This window comes from Myotis lucifugus, unplaced genomic scaffold, assembly GCF_000147115.1.
Source record: "Myotis lucifugus unplaced genomic scaffold, Myoluc2.0 scaffold_189, whole genome shotgun sequence".
Classification (NCBI taxonomy): domain Eukaryota; kingdom Metazoa; phylum Chordata; class Mammalia; order Chiroptera; family Vespertilionidae; genus Myotis; species Myotis lucifugus.
In genome coordinates, this window is record NW_005871237.1 from 1,692,949 (window position 1) to 1,717,480 (window position 24,532).

Consider the following 24,532-nt stretch of genomic DNA (forward strand, 5'->3'; position numbering starts at 1 on the left):
GTTGCTAGAGGGCCAGACCATTATAAATAGGGAAGCAGGTTGTTTACCACGACAGTAGAAGTGATTCTTTTCTGAAGATATGGTTAAACAACGCGATTTAACAGCCTTTTAATGTGGGATATATATATACACACACACACACACACACACACACATACTGAGTGGCCAGATTATTATGATCACCCCATCAGTACTTCGTTGGGCCTTTTGCCTTCAATAATGCGGCAGTTCTTCTTGGCATTGACTCCATGAGATGTTGAAAGGTGATGCGAGGAATCTGACACCATGCCTGATGAATAGCACTGTCCAGTTCTGTGAGATTTGATGGTTGTGGAACCAGCTGCCTGATGGCTCTTTTAACTTCGTCCCACAAATGCTCAATTGGATTGAGATCTGGTGATTATGGGGGCCACCTAAGCAAGGTAAAGTCTCCCTCATGTTCTTTTTTTTATATATATTTTATTGATTTTTTACAGAGAGGAAGGGAGAGGGATAGAGAGGTAGAAACATCGATCAGCTGCCTCCTGCACACCCCCTGCTGGGGATGTGTCCGCAACCAAGGTACAGGAATCGAACCCAGGGCCCTTTAGTCTGCAGGCCGATGCTCTATCCACTGAGCCAAACCGGTTAGGGCTCCCTCATGTTCTTGAAACCACTCCTGCACAATAGGAGCACTGTGGCATGGCACATTGTCTTGTTGGAAGAATCCATCTCCATTGGGATACGCCATCAACATGATAGGATGAACTTGATCAGCAATGATACTTAGGTATGCTGTGCTATTCAGACATTGTTCCACACGAATTAAAGGGCCCAAATCATGCCAGGAAAACATGCCTCAAACCATAACACTGTCCCCACCAGCTTGAAGGGTTGTACTTATTCATGTGGGGTGCATGCTTTCATGCTGTTTCCACCAAATTCTCACTCTGCCATCTGCATGATGCAACTGGAAACGTGATTCATCGGACCACATGACTTTTTTCCAATGCTCGACTGTCCAATCCTTGTGTTCCTGTGCGAATTGGAGACATTTTATCTTGGTAACTGCAGACAGCAAAGGTGTTCGAACAGGCCTTCGGCTTCCATATCCCATACGATGCAGTGTACGGCTAATTTGCCTACAAGTCAGGTGGTCATAATAATCTGGCCACTCAGTGTGTGTGTGTGTGTGTGTGTGTGTGTGTGTGTGTGTGTGTGATAGTGGTTACAAGGAGACAACATGCTCATTTTTTTCAAAAGCTCATTCTTCCTTTTATTGTAAAATCCCCAATTTGGTGAGACTCTTTAAATATGAAGTCTGGACATTTGAGTTCACAATTTCACCCAATTTGATAACTATGATTCCAGAAATCTTTCCATCTGTGTGTTCTTGGGCTTTTGAGTCATGTGTGACGTTGATAGTATAAGATAAGCATTTCTGGTTTATAGTATTGACTATGAGGAGATTAAAGGCACAGTGGCTTATATCAACTATTTTCCTTTTTTTGATTTATAAGAGGTGATTCAAAATAGGGTGAAAAATCTTTGTCATTTTTACTAGTTAAAATCTTTAAGCCTGGCTAGTGTGTCTCAGTGGTTGAGCACTGACTTATGAACCAGGAGGTCATGGTTTCATTCCTAGTCAGGGCACATGCCCGGTTGTGGGCTCAATCCCCAATAGGGGCTGCTGTGCAGGAGACAGCTGATCACTGATTCTCTGTCATCATTGATGTTTCTATCTCTCTCTCCCTCTCCCTTCCTCTCTAAAACCAATAAAATATATTTAAAAATAAAATCTTTAAGTATAATAAAAATAAATGAATAAAATTGATGAAGAATGAATTTTTCCATAAAACTGCATGTCTTTATCATTACCAATCAGTCACCAAAAATATTTTTAAGAACCCACTGGGTGTTATAATCTGATTTAATTCCCTAAATATCAAGTCAGAAACTAGTTTTAAGCTCCAGGATCTGGAATATAGCTATTAAAAATGAAAAAGTCCACCAGGTTCATTTTGAAGGTAAAACCTGGAAATGGTGTACAAAACTGAAATATTAGGCAGCTATTGTCAAAGTCAGAAAATTTATGTTAAATTTTCAAATCCACATTTAAGTGTGCTGCTAAATTCCTGTAGTGAAGGTTGGTATTTATTCTGAAAATAGTTATAACATCTGTACAGACACACATCTTTCACTCTTGTGACCAAAGATTTTGTTCATGAGTCTTATTTTTTCAAGTCCTACTTTTTTAAAACTGTCTATCATGGACAACATCTGCATGTCTTTGAAAACTTATAAAGTCCTGTACTCTGAAAAATCTTATGGGAAATACTGATTAAAAGTTTATTTGTGTGCGTGTGTGTTTTTTAAATTTTGATTTTAAGTACATTTTGGAAAGAATTTAGATGGTTTCAAATTAAGAAACAGATAATTTTTTTTCTTATAAACTCTTTTAGCTTACTATCAAATGAGGGAATCATGACAAAGAAAATTAGAAATGCAGTCTTTGACATTCTATATCATGCAAATTTTGGTTAGAAATAAGGTAGCATATTGGAACAATTAAATGTATGACTTTAATAGGTTCAGAATCTCTATTGTTCATCAAATACAGAAAGTAAACTAACTCTGTTTAATGTTCTATACAGCTGTAACAGTGTTCTTGACAAAGATTTTTAAATGAAGGAATATGCCATCTTACTAAGGAAAAAAATCCCTTAAAAACAAATACTATGGTCAATGACTAGCCATAAAGTATTTCAAAGTAAAATTATACACACACACATAACCTTTTTTCTTTTCAAGTGAAGAATCCAACTTATGCAGAGCTTACTGCACATTTGCAGTTTGTGTAAATGAGTTTCAGGCTGTGGAGTCAGATTCAGGAGGAAGGAAGGAAAGTTTTCATTGTCAACACCTGATGAGAAATGTCAGTTGTTGACTATATACCAAAATGGTCAACCTGAAGAATGATTTAAATTTTTCGTATTAAAATTGTGTCCCTTTTTTCTTCAAAAGCAACCCATAGATAATTTTTTTTAAGTTTCAAAAAATTTTATAGTGAAGAATATGAATTATATATAAAAGTAGCCATGGTATAGTATAATAAGCACGTATATATCCCTCATCAAGATTTTACTATCCTATATAATAAAAGCCTAATATGCAAATTGACTGAACGATGGAATGACTGGTCGGTGGGGGGATGGGGCCTGAGAGCAGGCGGCACCAGGCCAGCCAAGGTGGATGCCAGCGGGCAGAGGGAGGGGACAGTGATCGGGGGGCAACAGCGACCTGCAGCAGTGGAGGGGTGATGGAGGTGCGGGGCCGGAGTTGCCCCTTGGTGGTCATTGCGCTCCCACAGGGGGAGCGCTACTTAGCCACAAGCTGGGCTGATGGCTCGCAAGCACAGTGGTGGTGGTGGGAGCCTCTCCTGCAGTGCTAAGAATGTCCCACTGATGGCTTAGGCTTGCTCCCGGTGGGAGGGGAACGGGCCTAAGCTGTCAGTCGGACATCCTCCAAGGGCCCCTGACTTCGAGAGGTTACAGTCCTGGCTGAAGGACACCTCCCTCCCTCGAGTGTATGAATTTTCATGCACCGGGCCTCTAGTTTTTAATAATTTGCCATATTTGTTTCACTTTTCTTTCTTTTTTTTTTTTGCTTGAAATATTTTAAAGTAAAATACATACATTTCATGTTATTTTTAAAATCTGGAAATTTTAGATTGTCTTGATTTATTGAAAGAGACCTGTTCATTTTTTTGAGGTTTTTATCTATCTCTGAAATTTGGGTCACGTACAAATTCTTATGGAAGGATTGTGGTATTACCATGTACACATTCAGGCAGTGGTTCTCAACCTTCCTAATGCCGCGACCCTTTAATACAGTTCCTCACGTTGTGGTGACTCCCAACCATAAAATTATTTTCGTTGCTACTTCATAACTAATTTTGCTACCGTTATGAATCGTAATGTAAATATCTGATATGCAGGATGTATTTTCATTGTTCGCGACCCACAGGTTGAGAACCGCTGAGAGATGAAAGTTTGCTCTGGCTGGTGTGTCTCGGTTGGGTGGCATTGCATGCATTGAAAGGTTCCTTTTGGTGCATGGGCTGCCGATCAATGTTTTGCTCTCACATCAATGTTTCTTTCTTCCTTTCTCGCTCTAAAAAAAAATCAATAAAAATATTTAATAAACAAACAAATAAATAGAGGAAAGTTCTATTTGTGGTGAAGTTTAAGAAAGCCTCAACCAAAAGGCAGAGGTTTTCTGACTTGAGAACCCAAAGAATGTTCTATCCTTGATTAATTTGATTTAAATTTTAGCTGCCATCTAGCTGTGTCCTCTATATCCTGAGTTATGTACTGATTGAACTCCATTTCTGTTGGTTTAGTATAACTCATTCGTGTCTAAAGATTTCAGCTTCGCCAGTTGAGAGCAATCATTTTAAAGGAGTTTTTAAAAGGTTCCCATTTTAATACTGTTTCCCAGTTGATGTATTAGTGTTGCTTGCCTACGAGTGTGTGTAGTTGGTGATTTTACTAATAGAATAAAACAGACTTCCTTTTATGTTCAGAAGTAGCAAGAAGCTGTCCTCTTTCTCCACCTCCCAAGAAGGGAAGTTAGTTGATGCTGGAGGAAGCAGAGCATTGAGTTTAATGTAGTGATTAAACATGAAAGCCATATATCAAATCTCAGGAGAAACATGCTTTTGAAAGCAGCAGAGAACTGTGGCGCATATTGCATGATACGCTATGTAAACAGAGCCCTGGAGGTCAGTGTGTGGATGCAAACCAATTAAATAAAGAACTTACTGGCTTTGCTTTCTGTCATTTGGTTGGGGAGGATCACAAGTTAACTTTGCTTGAAGAAGCTAGGTACCTTTGGAAATTTCATTAACTCTTTCAATTCACTAACAAGTTTTTTGTTTTTTTAAAAAATAATTTAACTGAAGTCCCTAGGAAGTTAAAAACAAAAAACATCCCCATCAGCAAAGGTGCTAGTGATCAGTAGAATGGAAGAGAAAGCAGAGGACAAACTGCTGAAATGACCAGAGTCGGCTGTGTAGTCAGATTTCAAGAACATGCATATGTCTTTGAAAAACAACCCATTTGGAAAAGCAGAGCTCTTGCAGAATAACTGAAAAAAGATGTTTTTCTCTTCTGAATTCTGAGTGTGAGACAAAAGTTATAGTTGGAATTTACTAGTCACTACATAACATCAGGATATTGTTATTTCTGTTCTGTTAAAATAGAATAGCTTTCTGACCAAGAAAAAGCTGGAGTCTATAACTGTATATTCAGGTTAACCCAGTGTCTCATTCTGTGGTCCCAACCTTCTCAGGCAATGTTTGGATGAGAAAATGAAATACCAAGTTAAAGGGTATAGTTTCATGGTCCATAAACATTGAAAACAAAGATCCCCTCCCACCCCTGCCCCGAGCCAACATGACTTTACAGAGTATGTGGTGGACGTACGCATAGTACAGAATAGGGTCATGTTGGCTGGGAAAGTGAATAAGCTTGTTTAATGCTGTTGATTCTGGGCTGCTTGCAGTAGGTATGCTAAGGAAATGGATTCATAGAACATACCAACGGGAAGGTATAAAATTTCATGAAAGCAAATTATGGAGGATTAAGAAACCTAATGAGCGTGGTTTAGTGTGGAGAATGGAGGAGGGAGTTCACTATTAAATGGAGCCCAAGAGTGTACAAGGTTAGAAGATCCTAAAAGACACCATAATAAAAGGCACAACAGAATGTAATTATCCTGAAGGGGAAAAAACCTCCAAGGAACAAAAAGCAGCCAATGTCGCTTTTAAGATCTGCAGTTAAAAAGGAATCTACACTAGGGTAAGGAAATCAAAGAATATAATCAGTTAAAGCTTGAGGCAAAAGCATAAGGGTAGTGACAAATAAAGTAGGCTGATAATGCTGGTCACTAAGTTGAAGGGAAATGAGGAATTTGAATGTAGTACAAACTAGAGTTTTGAAAGTTTATAAGTAAATGAGACAATCTATCTAACATAGTGAACCTTTCTCAAGAAATGTTTATAAGGTAAACATTTTCAGATCTTATAAGTGTGAGGATATGTTGACAACACTTTTTAATTGCTGCAAATCAATTTTGTCATTTTAAATTTAATTGTGGAGGCCTCATAACATGGAAGAACAAGTAAATATAAATCTTTATGAGAATATTGAAATCTGTGTTTGGGCATCATTCACTAATTGAAATGACTATTCATTAATTCAACATGTATTTATTAAGGAATACTATATGCCAGATGCAGTGATTATAGCTGTGAACAGGGAAGATAGATTTCTTCTCTCATGGAATTTTACAGCTAGTTGGTCCATTATATAAATTCATTGGGTTTCTTAGCATTTTTAGCAGAGAAGGGCTAACAAGGTTAAATTTAGATCCAGATGGTGAATTAAATCTTGATATTTGAACATAAGCTAATATATTTTAGATTTTGACAAATTCACCTTTCTTTACTTTATTCAAACCATATCACTTGTTTTCCTTCAACTTTTAAGAGAATGGCTTAATAATGCTAATGATTAGTGTGTAGTTTTTCTATACCTTTTAATAAGGAGTGACAGTTCACATTTCATTACCATTAAAAGAGATTAACTTAGAAGAATAGCAAATGTTTTCGAATACTGTTCTCTTCTTCACATTCATTCATTCACTTATTATTTTACTGGATCCTATTCAAGGTTGGCCTGAAAAATCAGGCAACCTTTTCGATAACAATCTTACTGGATTGTGTAGAAACAAGTAGAGGGAACAAAGCCCTTCATCTCTTTTCATAAACTAATTTAAAGACCAGGAAGCAGCAAGGCATGGTGGCTAAGTGCAGAGGTTTTGGGTCAGATAGATTTAAATGAAGTTTCTCCTTACTTCTAATAATTTTCACTTAGTTTTCTTGAATTTCATATACACCATTATGTAACATACTTACATTTGTATTTTTTTCCTTTTAAATTTAGAATTAGTACATTTAAAGCTATGACTTTTTTTTAAATTAAATCTTTAGCTGAATCCTAGTATTATATTTTAATAGTTGCAGTTTTGATTTTCTTTTGGACATATGATTATTTAGGAAAGTGTCCAAATTTTTCTACTTTTCTTTGTAATTTTCAGTTTCATTGTTTGGTGGTCAAAGAATGTGGCCTTACTGCTTTTTATGGCATTTATCACCCACTATAATTATTTGTGTGGATTTCTTCTTTCTTTCCAAGTCTGTGAGTTTCTTGAAGGGAAGAACTATGTCTTACTCGTCTTTATAATTTTGGTATCTGATTATAAATAGTCAATAAATAAGAATTCCATTGGTTTGGGAATCTTGGTCTGTTCTACTCCCCCATTGTGATAGAAATGCTTAACTAACGAACACAGATTTATTCTCCCTTTTCATAGTGTAGAGTTGTTGGGAAGTGGCTAGTGGCCAGGGATTATAATTTCCAACCTTTTTGCATCTCTGAGAGGACGTATGACGAAATCTCCCAGTGGCGTTTATGTCATTTCTGGGTGAATGGGATTAAGTATCCAATGCACTTCCCCACATTTCTCTTCATCTTCTGAGTTTACATTAGAGGTACACATTGAACATGATGGCATCAAAATATGGAAGAAGTCTGGATCCTGAGTCATACTTGGAAGAGATCCACTCCAGAGAGCCCTTCATCAAAGAATGCCTTATTTGGGTTTTATAGAAAGAGAAATAAACATTTATTGTAATAAGCCACTGAGATTGTGCCATGTTTATTATGGCAGCTAATGTTACATAACCTGACTAACTCAGGACCTAGAATACTCCCTGGAAAATATTGGTACTCATTGATTTGATTATTGTTGGATAAATGATAAAATTAATGGCTAGGGATTATGTTATCTAACCTGAAGATGGTTCTTTAAACTAAGGATCATACAAATATAGTATACTAGAGGCCCAGTGCATGAATTCGTGCACAGGTGGGGTCTCTTGGCCTGGTGGACGATCGGGGCTGATTGGGGCTGACCAGCAGGGGGGTGGGTTAGCGGGGGAGGGACCGCAGGAGGTTGGCTGAGAGACTATGGGAGATTGGTTGTTGGAGCGCACTGACCACCAGGGGGCAGCTCCTGCATTGGTGGTCAGTGTGTGTCATAGCTATCAGCTGGTCGTCTGGTTGTTCGGTCATAATGGTCGCTTAGGCTTTTATAGATATAGATTATATTCTATGTAATCACCAAGCCTATCAGTGATTATTACAAAAAACGATGACTTAGCCCTTGCTTGGTAGCTCAGTTGGTAAGAGCATCATCCTGATATGCCAAGGTTGTGGCTTTGATCCCCTGTCAGGCACATATAAGAATCAACCAATGAATGCATAAATAAGTGGTAGAACAAATCCATCTCTCTCTCTCTCTCTCTCTCTCTCTCTCTCTCTCTCTCCCCCCCTCCCTCCGTACCCTCCCTCCCTCTAAAATAAAAAAAAGTGGTGAGTTAAAACAATAATAATTTATTCATGTACACATGTCTATGGGTTGGTTGGAAGTTGGCTGACATAGGCTGGTCCCAGGTTGGGCCCAGGTCTGCTCTATGAGTCTTGTCATTGATGATAAAAGAGAAAAGTGTAAGTCCAACTCTGCAAGTCTGTCTTTGCATCAGGTCTGGTCTGCTAGCATCCCATTGGCCAAGCAAGTGCCAGGGCCAAGCTCAAAGTAAAGAACTGCTGAATCTCATGGTAAAGAATATAAAGGTAGGAAGGGGAAAAGAATAGGAGCCAATAATTGATTCTACAACATTAGAATACCATGTGCTTAGATCAATTATTTAGTAAAAATATTTACAAAATTAGAGTGATTATTTTTTTAAAGTGGGGTCCAGTTCCTTTATAATCGCATTTTTGGTACCCTAACTTCAGAGATGATATTAATGGATATATAGTGATGAAAATATTTGTATAATGCTTTATTGTTTAAAAAGTGCTTTAATGAATCTTACTAAGTTTGAGACTCACAAAAAACTTAGTAAGGTCCACAGGGTTATTTTTACCAGGGAAGAAACTGAGATAGAAAAAGGCTAAGAGACTCGCTTAAGGCCACATAGCTCGTAAATGGCCAATCTGGTATTGGACTTCACATTTCTAAGTTGCAAACATTATGTCCTTTTTATTAGATCATAAGACATTTCTTTCAATGAGCAAATTTTGTTTTTATTTTAATTTTTCTATTATTAGCTTTTTATTTTTCTATAATTACTATCTATCTGTCTATCTATCTATCTATCTATCTATCTATCTATCTATCTATCTATCTAAAAGGCTAATATGCAAAGTGTCCCCTTGGGAGTTCAACTGGGAGTTCAATCACCCACTATGACGTGCTCTGACCACCAGGGGATGGCGTGGAATGAAGGAAGGCCCCGGCTGGCAGCTGGAAGGCCCTGATCAGCCCTGATTGCTGGCCTGGCCTAGGAACCCTACCCATGCATGAATTTCGTGCACCAGGCCTCTAGTATTTAATAACTGTTATATAGTAAAAGTTATAATTTTTTCCATTCAAACTTAACATAATAATATGATTATAAACATGCCTTGAAAATACAAAGTATAATACAGATTTATATATGACTACAATGTGGCCATTAGTAAGCTATTGATAACGTTTCTGGCAGTTTCCCAAGAGGCCTCAAAAGATAGCATTAATTGCTTTGGTGACTTTTCTTTGTTCCACTATCTGGTCTTAAACTCTCAGAGTCAGAAACCTAGATGTTTCAGTATCTCTCAGGGAGGGACCCATATTGACAAACCAAAAGACAGATAGATGAAACTAGAATGCCAGTGCATTTGCTTATGATGAAAAATATAATTTTCAAAGGCTCAGAACACTTACCAGTGTCTTCTTTATAAGTAGGGAAGTTATATTTCAAAATTACTATAAGAACTCACTTTATCAATTTGCAAAAATAAATCATTCATATTGGGACCGAATTTTTCTTACTATAGTGTATTATCATCCTAAAGGCCAACCTACATGGGGAGTCAGATCATAACCAGAAAGTTGCTCTGTTGAGCACTGAATAAGAATGAAGGAAATAGACAAATTGAGTGTTTAGCTTCATAAGTTTAAGTTAACCTGAGTTTTCCATATCAAAATAGGGATGTCCTAGCCAGTGAGACGTTATATAACATAACATTTATTGGCTTCAACTTCATCCATTCATCCACTCATCCATGCATATAAAAGAGAGCTTTGCCATTGGGCCTGGAAAACAAGCTACAGGTACAATGCCCAAGACTTTGTTTCCAAGTTCTTGGAGCAGGAGACCATGTGCAGCAACTTCAGAACTTAAAAGTTATAATTTACCAATGATACATCTGATAAAGGGTTAATATCTAAAGTATATAAGGAACTCATACAATTTAACAAAAGGAAAGCAATCCAATTAAAAAATGGGCAAAGGACCTAAATGGACACTTCTCCAAAGTGGACATACAGATGGCCAAGAGACATATGAAAAAATGCTCAAAGTCACTAATCATCCGAGAGATGCAAATTAAAATGACAATGAGGTATCAGTCATAAATGTCAGAATGGCTATGATCAACAAATGACAAGTGCTGGCAAGGATGTGGAGAAAAGGGAACCCTAGTACACTGCTGGTGGGAATGCAGACTGGTGCAGCCACTATGGAAAACAGTATGGAACTGTCATTTGATCCAGTGATCCTACATCTAGGAATATATCCTAAGAAAACCCAAAGCACCAATCAGAAAGAATATATGTACCCCAATGTTCATAGCAGCGCAATTTACAATAGTTAAGATCTGAAAATAGCCCAAGTGCCCATCAGTAGATGAGTGGATAAAAAAAGCTGTGGAACATTTATACCATGAATATGCAGCAGTAAAAAAGAAGGATCTCTTAAAAAAAAAAGAAAAGAAAAGAAAGGATCTCTTACCCTTTGAGACAGCATGGAGGGACCTGAAGAATATTATGCTAAACGAAATAAGCCAGTCAGAGAAAGACAAGTATCACATGGTCTCACTCATACGTGGAATCTAATGAACAAAATAAACTGATGAACAAAACAGATCCAGAGACATAGAAGCATGGAACAGACTGTGGAATCTCAGAGGGAAGATGGTGGAGGGAGGGTGGGAGGGAAGAGATCAACCAAAGAACTTGTATGCATATATACATAACCCATCGACACAGACAATAGGGTGGTGAAGGCTAAGGGCAGGAGGTGAGAGTGGGCTAGGAGGGGTTAATGGGAGGAACAAGGTGACATATGTAATACTTTCAACAACAAAGATTAAAAAAATAAAAAGATAAAAATGAAAATTTATTCATATCACACCCCTGCTGAAATTTCTTCAATTGTTTCCCATTTCCCTCAGGATAAATCGACTCCTACACGAGGTTTTTAAGCTCCCATGTTCTCTGGTCCCTGCCTGCCTCAAAAAGAAAAAAAATAGTTCTTTTAAAATAGTTTCAAATGACAATGACTTTTTAGTTCTTTTTATGTCTCAATAAATATTGGTCCTGTCTTTTGTATTATAGAACTGTATTATAGGAAATAACATTTTACAAGAGATTCTTCTGATTTTTCATGAATTTCCCTGAATAGGAAATTTAAAGAAAATATTTGCTTGATGACCACTAATCTTTTAGTGAAATATATATATATATATATATACACACACACACACACACACACACACACACACACACACACATATATATATACCTTGTGTGTGTGTGTATATATATATATATACACCTTGTATATATATATGTGTGTGTGTGTGTGTGTGTGTGTGTGTATATATATATATATGTTTTAGAGATTCAAATGCAGTTTTTTAATTAAGAACATAAATGGCTAGATGGCCTATCTAGTTTTCAAATGTTGCAAATTAGTAATCTTTTATTCTAGTTGTACTTTTCTGGTTTTGTTGAAATTAAAGATTATTTAATTGACATATATTAAAGACATATTTAGTCAACATGTTTTCACACAATAGCATATGGTGATGTTTGTTGAATGTTATTAAGTGAATGAATGATAAGTGAAATCATGTTGAATTTTGCAAAGAGTTGTATTTTGCCATTTCCAAAATAATATAGAATATTTCCACTTATAAAAATAATATTTTTCTTAAAAAATGTGTCTATACATTATCTTTCATCCAAATAATTTACAATGGATGAAAGGCCATTATGTAGCTCTACAGCCAATCAAAAAATAGAGTTTTGGGGTATTATTTTAAAATTTTAGATTTAAATTTGTCTCTATGCTGTAATATTCTGTTAAAATTAGTTTTTCCTTGTGTTTTTGTGTTCTAATAGTAAAATATGCTTTTACTGTATGAATGAAAGTGGCATTGAACCTCATTCACATGTAATCATTATAGTTATCTATGAATTTCTTCACATTTGTTGTATTTTGTGGCTGACTTTATATTAAATTTTATCTGCATATTTACCTTTTAAAGTATACTATATAGAAATTTATTCAGTTTTTTTTAACATGGTCTTCTTTTTAATAGTATTTTTTAAAACAATGTTTAGATATGTGACTTTTGATTATTTAATGGGAAACTTGTTGGTTTTTTAAATTTGAAGCAATGTACTAATGTATTTATTTTTCTAGCATAAGATTTTATATTTTTCACAGTTGCAGAAAAATATTGTGTAGCTAGAACTTAAAATTGACTAGTTTCTAATATATATGCTAATACATAAAAGAAGATAAATTTTCTCCTAATCCAATTTTAAAATCATGTTAAATTTATTCATAATGAAATATCATTTTCCCCCTAAAAGTATTCTGTGTAACACTAACATGCATTTTATGTAACCTAAGAACTTTGGCAAATATAGTCATGTCAGATATGGAGGCAAATAGAACTACATATTATGATGTTCAGTTGAAAACATACATTTTTATAAATGAATGAATGACTGAAAGGGAAATTTTAATGTCAAAATAAATATCATTGTAACAATTAGGAAGTTAAATATAACCATGTTCAATTCCGCAAGTGTTTATTGATTGCAGTCAGGTAAAACTTTGCACATTGCAGTTGAGCAAGCTATTTGTAAATTATCTATATATATAAAAGCCCAGCGACCATTACAGCAGAACAGCCGTTATGACCGGTCGCTATTATGCACATTGACCACCAGAGGGCAGACGCTCAACGCAGGAGCTGCCCCTGGTGGTTAGTGCACCCCCACAGTGGGAGTGCTGCTCAGCCAGAAGCTAGGCTTATGGCTGGCGAGTGCAGTAGCAGGGGCAGGAGCCTCTCCCACCTCCGCAGTAGTACTAAGGAGCGGTGAGCCAAGTGGTAAGGAACGAGCAGGCGGACAGTTAGGAGTGAGGGGTCCCAGATTGTGAGAGGGCGTGGGCCGGGCTGAGGGACTCCCTCCCCATCCTCCCCCTCCATGCACAAATTTTGTGCACCAGGCCTCTAGTCCTATATAATAAAGAGCTAATATGCAAATGGTTGTCACACCCTCACGCCGTAATGGCTCAGACACTAAATACTTGGGAGAGAGGATTGGGGACCAGCCAGGCTGCGGCCAGGGAGAGGGACAAGCCGCCCACCCCACGATCCTGGGTGCCAGTGCCAGTGGCTGTGCCTGTGCCTGCAGCCTGGGAGAGGGACAAGCTGCATGCCCCACGGTCCCCTGCGGCTGTGTCTGGCCTGAGCGAAGCTGGCCCGGGCCCTGGGTGCCTGTGGCTGGCCAGAGGGAGGGAAGCCCAGGTCCCGGGCATCTGCAGCCAGCCGGAGGAGGGAATCCTGGGTCCCAGGTGCAGGGCGAGGCAGAGGCGGTTAGGGGCGATCAGGCGATCAGGGGAGCAGTTAGGGGCGATCAGGCTGGTAGGGGAGCAGTTAGGGGTGATCACTCAGGCAGAGGTGGTTAGGGGCGATCAGGCAGGCAGGCAGGCGAGCGATTAGGAGCCAGCGGTCCTGGATTGCAAGAGGCAGTCAGACATCCCCTGAGGGGTCCTGGATTGGAGAGGGTGCAGGCCAGGCTGAGGGATGACCCCCACCCCCCCGTGCACGAATTTTGTGCACCAGGTCTCTAGTTTTAGAATAATTTAGTATCGAACAGAAATAACTCTCTGCATAAAAATGTATTACTTTTAGGATATTCTTACACGATTATGATAAACTTGAAAGATAGTCACCTCTTTCTGCTGCTTATCTGTTTATTTTGCAGTTAGTAAGGCCAAGAGAGGTTTTTGATTATCTTGTGCCTGTGTGTCTACACATACCAAAGAAGAAATAATCACAGATCCCAGTGTCAGTTTAATTAATAAGTTGGTCGAACTGTTGATTTGACAGCTAGTTACTGTTAACAATATTTTAGTACCTATAAACTTCTTGGTGGTATGGGTGACAATAAAGTGATAATAAGTGAATATTTTTTTCCTAAAGTAGTAAATTGTGTAAATGAACAAAGATGCATTATTAGTAGAATTATTTTAAATTTAAATATATGCAGCTCAATAATAACCAAATTTATTACTTAACTAGAGGCCCGATGCACGAAATTCATGCAAGGGGCTCAGCCCTCTCAGCTCAGGCTTTGTCCGGAAGGTCGTCTGGAAGGTAGTTTGGCTGTTTGGTCTAATTAGCATATTATGCTTTTATTATTAACTAGAGGCCCGGTGCACAAAAATTTGTGCACTGGGAGGGGGGAGGGGGGTCCCTCAGCCCGTCCTGTGCCCTCTCGCAGTCTGTGACCCCTCGGGAGATAACGACCTGCTGGCTTAGGCCTGCTCCCGGGTGGCAGAGGGCACGCCCAATCCCTAGGTGCAGCTCCTGGTTGGGCTCAGAGCAGGGCTGATTGGGGAGTTGGGGCTCCGTACCCTGTCACACACAGAGCAGGGCGGATCAGGGGGTTGGGGCGCTGCCCCCTGTCATGCACAGAGCAGGGCCCATCAGGGGTGTTGGGGCTCCATACCCTGTCACACACAGAGCAGGGCCGATCAGGGGGTTGAGGTGCTCCCCCCTGTCACTCACAGAGTAGGGCCGATAGGGGAGTTGGGGCACCGCCCCCTTTCACACACAGAGCAGGGCGGATCAGGGGGTTGGGGCGCCACCCTCTATCACCCACAGAGCAGGGCCGATCAGGGGGTTGGGGCGCCGCCACTGTCACACTCAGGGCAGGGCCGATGGGGAGGTTATGGCTCTACCCCGTCACACACAGAGCAGGCCCCAGGGGCTGGAGGGCGTTGGGGCACCACCCTCTATCACCCACAGAGCAGGGCCAATCAGGGGGTTGGGGCGCTGCACCCTGTCACACACAGAGCAGGGCCGATCACGGGGGTTAGGGCGCTGCACCCTGTCACACACAGAGCCGCAGGGCGATCAGGGGTTTGGGGAGCTCCCCCCTATCAGGCACAGAGCAGGGCTGATCAGGGGGTTGGGGCTCCTTCCCCTGTCACGAACAGAGCAGGGCGGATAGGGAGGTTGTGGCCCCACCCCCTGTCACACACAGAGCCGCAGGGCGATCAGGGGGTTTGAGCGCTGCCCCCTGTCACGCTGATCCCGGTGCCGGGAGGCCTCGCGGCTCTGCTGATCCCGGTGCTGGGAGGCATATTACCCTTTTACTATATAGAATAGAGGCCTGGTGCATAGGTGGGGGCCGGCTGGTTTGCCCTGAAGGGTGTCCTGGATCAGGGTGGGGGTCCCCACTGGGGTGCCTGGCCAGTATGGATGAGGGGCTGAGGGCCGTTTTCAGGCTGGTGGGTGACTGAAGCTCCCAACCGCTCCTTTTTTTCTTTTTCTTTTTTTTATTCTGGGCCAGCTTTAGCTCTGAGGCCTTGGCTGCTGAAAGCAGGTTTCTGGCCTTTGTTTACCTTCTATATTTGATACAATGTTGAGGTCCGGCTGGCTGAAGCCCGGCTGACTAAAGCTGGTTTCTGGGGTTTTGTTTAGCTTCTGTATTTGCAACATAGTTGCTTAGAGTTGCAGCTGAGAGGCCGGCAAGTCAGGCGGGGGAATGTTGGAGTCCGCCATCACTGGAGCAAGCAAGCCTCCCTTCTGCTTCAGTGCATGGCTGCCGGCCGCCATCTTGGTTGGCAGTTAATTTGCATATCGCCCTGATTAGCCAATGGGAAGGGTAGGGGATGTACGACTAATTACCATGTTTCTCTTTTATTAGATAGGATAGATAGATATGCTTCTATAGATTTTTGGAAAATAAAGACAGTTTAATTATATTCTCACATATGGTTAATTCTAATCTCCATTTTGTAACCAGTTTTTAAGAAAATAATCTTTTATGATTTTTAAAAATAATTTGTAGCTCAGTTGGGTTGAACATTATCCTGATATGCCAAGGTTGTGGGTTCAAGCCCTGGTCAGAGCACATACAATAATCAACCAATGAATGCATAAATAAGTGGAAAGACAAATCTATGCTCTCTCTGTCTCTCAAAAAGCAATAACTAAAAAAGAAAAGAAAATCGCCTTTTAGAAATTCCCCAGTTTGAAAGTACAGTGGGGCCTTGACTCATGAGTTTAATTTGTTCTGTGACAGAGCTCGTAACTCAAATTACTCGTATGTCAAATCTTAAAGTGAACGAGTGAGACAAGTGATGCTGGGCTGATGTTGTGGCGTTCACTGTGACATTCGCTGCGCCAACTAGTGGTGGGATATCTGAAGCTGGCTCGTAACCTGAATTTTAGCTCGTAACTCAAAGCAAAAAATTGGCTGAGAGACAGCTCGTATCTTGAAAAACTCGTTAGCCCGGACACTCGTAAGTCAAGGCCCCACTGTAATTAGATTAATTCTCATTTTGTAGCCAGTTTACTAGTAAACTCTTATATTCTTTGAAAATACTTCAAATTTGTACATTAGAAATTTAAAAGACACCGTGTTTTACATTTATAAAATGATTGGAAGGAACTTACTTTTATACTTTATTCTTACTGCTAGATTTAATAATATTTCTCTTTGAGCATAATTTTTCCAAAAAGTTTTTTTTTCATTTCATATGACTCTTGATATATATGATGCCACCACACAAGCCATGGGACTAGGTAACAGAAAGATCAAGGCTTTTGTATTTTATATGTTATATGCCTTTCTCACTAAGAGTCAATGGAATGGTTTTATATACCATTATCAGAAACAGGAAAGCTATGGGTTAGAAATGTTTTAATTTGTTTCGAATAATTTAGCAGGGCAATCTGGTAAAAGTGACATGATTAATGACTGAGTAAGATTAAAATATTTTCACATTCTGTTTTTAATGACTGTTATCTTAAGTTTGTACTTTAAAATTTATAACTAGTAAAATATTACAGGAAAATATATATCATCCATATTTCACTTGAAGTTGTGTTTTACCTTATCAAATTTTGCCTGCTTTTTAGCCAAAACAGCACAAATTAAAAACAAATTTTAACTGAAACATAGCTTTTGTGCTATTCTTAAGTACATTCTTCAAAGAGTTAATATATATTAGGTTCAGCAGAAAAGAGCTAAGATTATTGTTTTGTTTTGTTTTGTTTTGTTTTTCAATTAGACAGTATCACTTCAGTCAGTACGTAATTTTTAAATTTATCTTTACAACTAGGCCAGTCTTCATCATTTGGAAATAGGCCATTTTAGAAAGTTTAGCTATAAATGTTTTATATTTGTACATGTAGGTGGCAAGTGTAACTATTAATGTTGGAGTTTTGCCCATTGATTCCAGTTGTTCTGTCTTTTTTTTTTATCCGGAGATAATGATGTGTATTCAGTCTCTGTCATATTTACTTAGAGGAAGTCTTTTTAATCCCTCATTTTTTTTCCTTTACTGAGGTTATGTGTAAATACTACATAAAATGGCAAATGGAAGAAAGTCTGTTTTGTCTAAAGATAACATTCATCTTAAACAAACACATCAGTCTGTCTTTGAAAGCATAATGATTTGAGTTTTGTTTGGTGGGAAAGGAGGAGGATGGATAAGACCAAAGCAAAATATGTTGCAAATTATATGAACTGGTATCAAAGCCCTTTAAAATTGGATACATTTTTCTGATGGTCTCTATTTAAGGGAATCACTCCACCACCACCTCCACACGGTTTCATTGCTTCTTAACTTCCATCACCACTGGCATATCATTTTATGAAAACTAGGATTCATCTCTGACAGAAATTTGAAGCTAGTCTTTAGTCAGATACCTTATAGCACAATTTTCTAGAAAGCCAGGTATGTAAATGTATAGTTTCATACAGGAAAAAGGAGTATGTTAGTTTATTTATATCTAATTTTGAAATCTCAAAAAATGGAATAAAATAAATCCTCACCCAAGGATATGTTTATTGATTTTAGAGAGAGGAAAGGAGAAAGGGAGGGAGAGAGAGGAATAGAGAGAGAGAGAGAGAGAGAGAGAGAGAGAGAATGAGAGAAAGAGAAACATCAATGTGAGAGGGAAACATTAATGGGTAAGAGAGAGAGAGAGTGTGATAGAGAAAGAGAGAAAGAGAAACATCATTGTGACAAAGAAACATTAATGGGTTGCCTTCTGTAGGCACCCTGACCTGGGATCAAACCCAAATCTAGGTATGTGCCTGACCAGGAATCAAACCTGCGACCTTTTGGTGTAGGGGATGATGCTCCAACCAACTGAGCCAACCTATCTGAGGCCAAATAAATTAATATTTAATTGCTTACTTACATTTATTATGAAGAATAATATATTTGGTATTGTTCCTGCCATCTTGTTTTCCCTTTGTGATCTTGTTCTTTTCTTTCATTTGGTTGGATTGATTAAAATTTTACCCTTTTAAAAAAACTTCTAGTTGTAAGTTAAATATACTATTTCTTACCTGTTTGCCATTTAACTTAAGGAACATATTTGACCTTGTATTTTTTTGTTAATGTTGGGAATTAATTAAAATCTGTAACTTCTCCCAATACAAGAACTTTAGTACTTTTTTTTATTGATTTTTTACATAGAGGAAGGAAAGGGATAGAGAGTCAGAAACATCGATGAGAGAGAAACATCAATCAGCTGCCTCCTGCACACTCCCCACTGGGGATGTGCCCGCAACCAAGGTATATGCCCTTGACCGGAATCGAACCTGGGACCCTTGAGTCCGCAGGCCGATGCTCTATCCACTGAGCCAAACCGTTCAGGGCAAGAACTTTAGTACTTTTAATTTGTCTCTGAGCCCTATGCCCTTAAGCTGCCTCCAATATGGAATTTTTGTAATACTTCTCATTATGCCTCTACTCTGATACAGTTCATTTCCTGAGAATTCCATTAAGCGTTTCAGCCACATTGTTAACTATTTAGACTTAACTATTTAATTTTACCTCATTATTTATTCACTAGAGGCCCGATGCACGAAGATTCGTGCAAGAATGGGCCTTTCTTCCCCTGGCTGCTGGCACCGCCTTAGCTCAGGCCGGAGCCACCTTTCCGCCTTCCCACACTGCCCAGAGGCCCGGAGCGGCTGGGGCGGTGCAGAATGCCTGCATATGCAAATTAACCCACCATCTTTGTTGGGTTAATTTGCATACTCTCCTGATTGGCTGGTGGGCCATTGCGAAGGTACAGTCAGTTTGCATCTTTCTCTTCTATTAGTGTAGATTGCTGTTTCTTATGTCCTGATCATTCTTAGATCTATTTTTCATTTTGTTGTATTACTTCTTTAGGCATTCCTTTAGAAACTGTTTTAGATAGCCAGTTGTGAATTACTTTATACATAGATTATTTATTCACGCTTCTCTTGATATCAAAAGGATTTAAGGAAAAAGACACACACCATTATGCCATTTATTTTCCAAGTGCAAGAATTTGTGAAGAGAACTTGCATGGTTCTAAGATCTTCATGTGTGCTTTCCTTAAGGATGGACTTTATATTTTTCTTTCAAAGGCTACTATGAAATAGTTATTTTTTATAACTATGACTTGAATTTAGTTTATAATTCATATACTAAAAAGATGCTCTTGGAGAGGAAAAAAGGGAATTCATTAATTATCATATAAATATGTTAAAAATTTATACTTCAAAATACTTAACAAGCACCTTTCTGTTCAACAAATATACAGTACTGAGTAGGCACATATTAAATACACTACTTGGTTAAATGTATTAAAATAAAGGTATTTTTGCCCAGCCAGTGTGGCTCAGTGTTTGAGTGTAGACCCAGGCATCAAGAGATTGAGGCTGGATTCCTGATCAGGGCACATGCCCAGGTTGCGGGTTAGATCTCTAGAAGGAGGAGGCAGCCCATCGGGATGATAGTTCTCTCTCATTGATGTTTCTATCTCTTTATCCCTCTCCCTTCCTCTCTCTAAAAATCAGTTTACACATTATGGAAACAATAAATTATATGTTTTTCATGTTATAGCTTATATTTGGCTTTTATAATTTTGAGTTTTGCTTTTAAGTATATATTTAAATTAAATTATCATCTTTGATCAAATTAGAGTATAATAGCACCACTTTTTAAATGTCATTATCTATTTTTGGATAATTAGCTAAATTAACAACATGTTAAAGCAATTCAACAGATGAGAGGATTTCACTTTGTTTTTCTACTTCACAAAGATTAATGTGGCAAAAACCTTTCATGTCAGTTTTGTTGTAAAGGAAGGAATAGAATTATCTGTTATGCAGATATATGTACCTTTAATATAGACTATATTTCCTGATATTTCTCAGTCTTATCTCATTATTTCAACTTATGGGTTTATTTATGTAAAGCTATTGCAGAGTTAATGGATGACAGGATTATAGTACAACATCAGTATCTTACTTTAAAAGCATTCAGAGAGTGAGTTTGACACAACAAAGAATGTAGTTTGAGAATAAAGGGCAATGAACAGAGGGAAATAAGGGGGAAATTTGGCAATGTGAATAAATAAAAGTTTGTACATTTTTAAGACTTCTGAGATTTTTGATGAAATAGTCTTTTAGAAAAAAATGTACTAATTTATACCCTCACCAGCTGTATATAGGTTTTGCTTTTTTTTTAAAATCTACTCTATTATTTTCTTTACCAGTCTGATAGGTGGGAAGTAGAATCTTATTTAATATTTTCTTGCTAAGTATTATTTATCAGTTATAATTCTTGTTTGTGAACTGGTTCCTAACTTTTTTGTTTGTTTTTTAGTGAGGTTAGGAGTAAGAGCAGATTGAGTCAGACACTGTCATTTGGATCCTGGCCCTATCTTTTAAGCACTGCATATTTTGGGGCAAATAATGTAATCTCTCTCTGAGCCTACTTCCTCATTTGTAAAACAAGAATATTTATAATTATAATACCTACCTCAATGTTGTGAGGACTAAATAAAAAATATATAAAGAACTTAGCAAAATGCTTGGTACATATTAGTGTGATGCTGCTGCTGATAAAGAATAGTGATAACACATTATTTTCCCAATTGATTGCTTGATGTTTAAATTTTTTTTTTACAGAAATTAAAAATAAATTTATTTGTAGGGTGTTAGTCTTTTATGATGTTTACTTTGGGATTATGTGAAGAAAATAGTTCACATATTTAACAAGTTATTTTTAAATTTAAAAAAATCACGTTGACAATACATTCCTCTGCATTATTGGTGTGTTTAGGAAGGTTCTCTGCTATTTCATACAATGCCTCCGTGTCCATTAGAAAATAGTTCTGTCCTTGGTCCAATGCATTAGGTACACCCTCCCTGACCTCCCCACTGCAGCTGAATAACTTCTCTGGGTCAAGGCAGGTACACAGGACACAGGCCTGGAGTGAGGGGAGCAGGAGCTTGAGTTTAGCTCCCACTTATCTCTTCCACCATGTTTTATGCCCAGATTACACCATGTTATAAGATGACCCCATGTTTCAGTATTACCACATAACTTTGAAATAAGATTAATTTTGAGAAATGAAGCATTAATTTATCTAAGTCCACCTGCATAATTCAACTGAAATGAGCAACCTTTTATATGGGTATTTTTCCAAAAGAAAAGAAAAGCCTTTTTATTTTAAAATCAAGAGCAAAAAAATAAGAGCACTAGCACCAATCACACAGCCTCTATTCTCCCACCCTGGGTATGAAGTCCCGAGCACTTAAGGGTTGATTTCTTCCTCCTAGTAAATAGTGATGTTAATGACCCATCTGAGGCCATGTATTCTTGAATGTTTTTCTTGTTATGGGAAATTTGATAGGCATTATGTTGAGTCTCCAGCAAAATGTGCTTTGCAGAAGGTCTCACCCTCTAACTGTACTTAACTATCCTATGGTACTCCTCTCTCTTACCCCTATATTTCTGTATAGCTTATTATTCGTGATTCTTTCTTACCAGGTTTGCAGCCATTTTTGCTCTCATTCTATTGTAAATACATTTTTTAATCCTCAAGTATCTTCAAAGCCCTTTCCTTCATTTCCCTGATTAGAGATTTGTTTCTCTCCCAGGGTCCATCCTGTAACTGCAGTTCTCCCACACATAGAGGCAGTGTCCGTAGTAACTCTTCATACCTCCTTCAGAGCCTCCGTTTCCCTTCCTCGTGGAAGAACTCCTCTTTTGAGGTTTGCCATCTTTTTCAACTACTTTTTGCCTTTCGTCATTGCTGTGATTTCTTAACTCCCTGGTAATGCCCTTCATTTATTGAGGATTTTAGTCTTCTCTAGTTCTTCCCACCCTCATGGGTAATTTCAGTGACCATCTGGACAGTCCAACTGGGTTGCTTCAACCTTCATATCTTGGCCCCCCTTTTTTTCCTTCTCAGTCTATTATGCCCTTCATTGTTTTACTTTCTTCCACATCCATCCTAGACTCTGGTGACCATTTTGTTATTTTTTCCAGTATCTTTGGGGTCCTGGATTTGTTTTCCTTATGTGGAATTCCCTGGAAAATTCCCAACCATCTGCTTGCGGTTGTAGCTCCTTCACCCAGGCTGCATGGCCCTCTAAAGAAAAGACCATAATTATGGAATAGTTGCCATCAGAGATTTATGGTTTTCAATTTCAGATCACCTCTTGGCATTATTCTGCAGTCCTTCTACATCTTTATCACTTTTCTCAAATCCCCTTTTCTTCTACCATTCCTTTCTGTCTCAGACATAATCTTGCCTTCTATTTCATAGAGAAATTTGAGGCTACAAAGCTTGAGTTCATCCAGCTTTTCCCTCCTGTAACTGCAAACATCTCTACCAACACTTCCTTCCTTCCCTCCTTGATTGAAGGAAGAAATGCTCTTTCTTCTAGTAACCTCATCAACTATGCTCCAATAGAATGTTAGTCCATCACTTATTACGCTAATTCCTGCGTTCTGAAGCTCTTTGATTCTGCTTACTTCTTCCCCATAGTCTGAGGATGAGCTCAAATCATTTCATCTTAAAAAAAATCAAACAATAAAACATAACTCCTTCAACATTGTTCTCTTCTAATACTCTTTCTCCTTCCCATTGGAATCAAGGTTTTCAGTGCAGTGTTTCTACTTTTTCTTATTCATAGGAATAGCCTAGTAAAAAAGGACAAAGGAGAATAGAATAATCATTAAAGACCAAAAATAATTTGCAAAAATTCAACCTCACTATTAATCATAGAAATGCAAATTATATCAACTACAAGATGTTTATTAAAGAACTAGAGGCCTGGTGCACGAGATTCATACATGGGGGGTTTCCTCAGCCCAGCCTGCACCCTCTCCAATTGGACATCACTCTCACAATCTGGGACCACTGGTTCCTAACCGCTCACCTGCCTGCCTACCTGATTGCCCTTAACCACCTCTGTCTGCCTGCCTGATCACTCCTAACTGCTCCCCTGCTGGCCTGATTGCTCCCAACTGCTCTCCCCTGCCGGCCTGGTCACCCCTAACTGCCCCCTGCCCACCTGGTTGCCCCTAACTACGCCCCCCACTGGCCTGGTCACCCCCAACTGCCCCCCCTACCAGCCTGGTCACCCCCAACTGCCACCCCTGCCCTCTCCTGCTGGCCTGATCACCCCCAACCGCCCTCCCCTGCTGGCCTGGTCTCCTCCAACGACCCTTCCCTGCTGGCCTGGTCACCCCCAGCGGCCCTCCCCTGCTGGCCTGGTTGCTCCCGACGGCCCTCCCCTGCAGGCCTGATTTCGCTCCCAACTGCCCTTCCCTGCTGGCCTGATTATCCCCAACTGCCCTCCCCTGCCAGCCTGATCACCCCTAACTGCCTCTGCCTTGGCCCCCACCACCATGGCTTTGTCCGAAAGGAAGTTGGACGTCCGGAAGATGGCTGGTCGACCCGGTCTAATTAGCATATTACCCTTTTATTAGTATAGATAGATTATATAGGATAGGATTGCTTAAAAGGGGGGTGGGGGGAAAGCCTTTTTCAGCAGGAGGAGATGCTCTTGGCAGACAAAAATACATAATCCCTATATCTGGACTGATAGCCAGCCATATGCACTATACTGCCAAACTGGTTATTAAAAAATTGAACCGCTTTTTTACACCTTACACCAAATAGCTGTTGCCCTTAAAACCCCTCCTCAGCCCCCACCTTAGGTTCTGCCTTCACAGTTCACCCAGATTAGGTTCTGATTGGTTAGTTTCTATGCCAGTCAG

The 24,532-nt window shown here is 39.0% G+C and overlaps 1 protein-coding gene across 1 annotated transcript in view; it reads left to right on the top strand.

The window, feature by feature from the left end:
- Window positions 1-24,532, top strand: part of MSRB3 (methionine sulfoxide reductase B3) — a 138,598-nt gene that overhangs the window by 68,950 nt on the left and 45,116 nt on the right. The gene's annotated exons all lie outside the window — the stretch shown is intronic.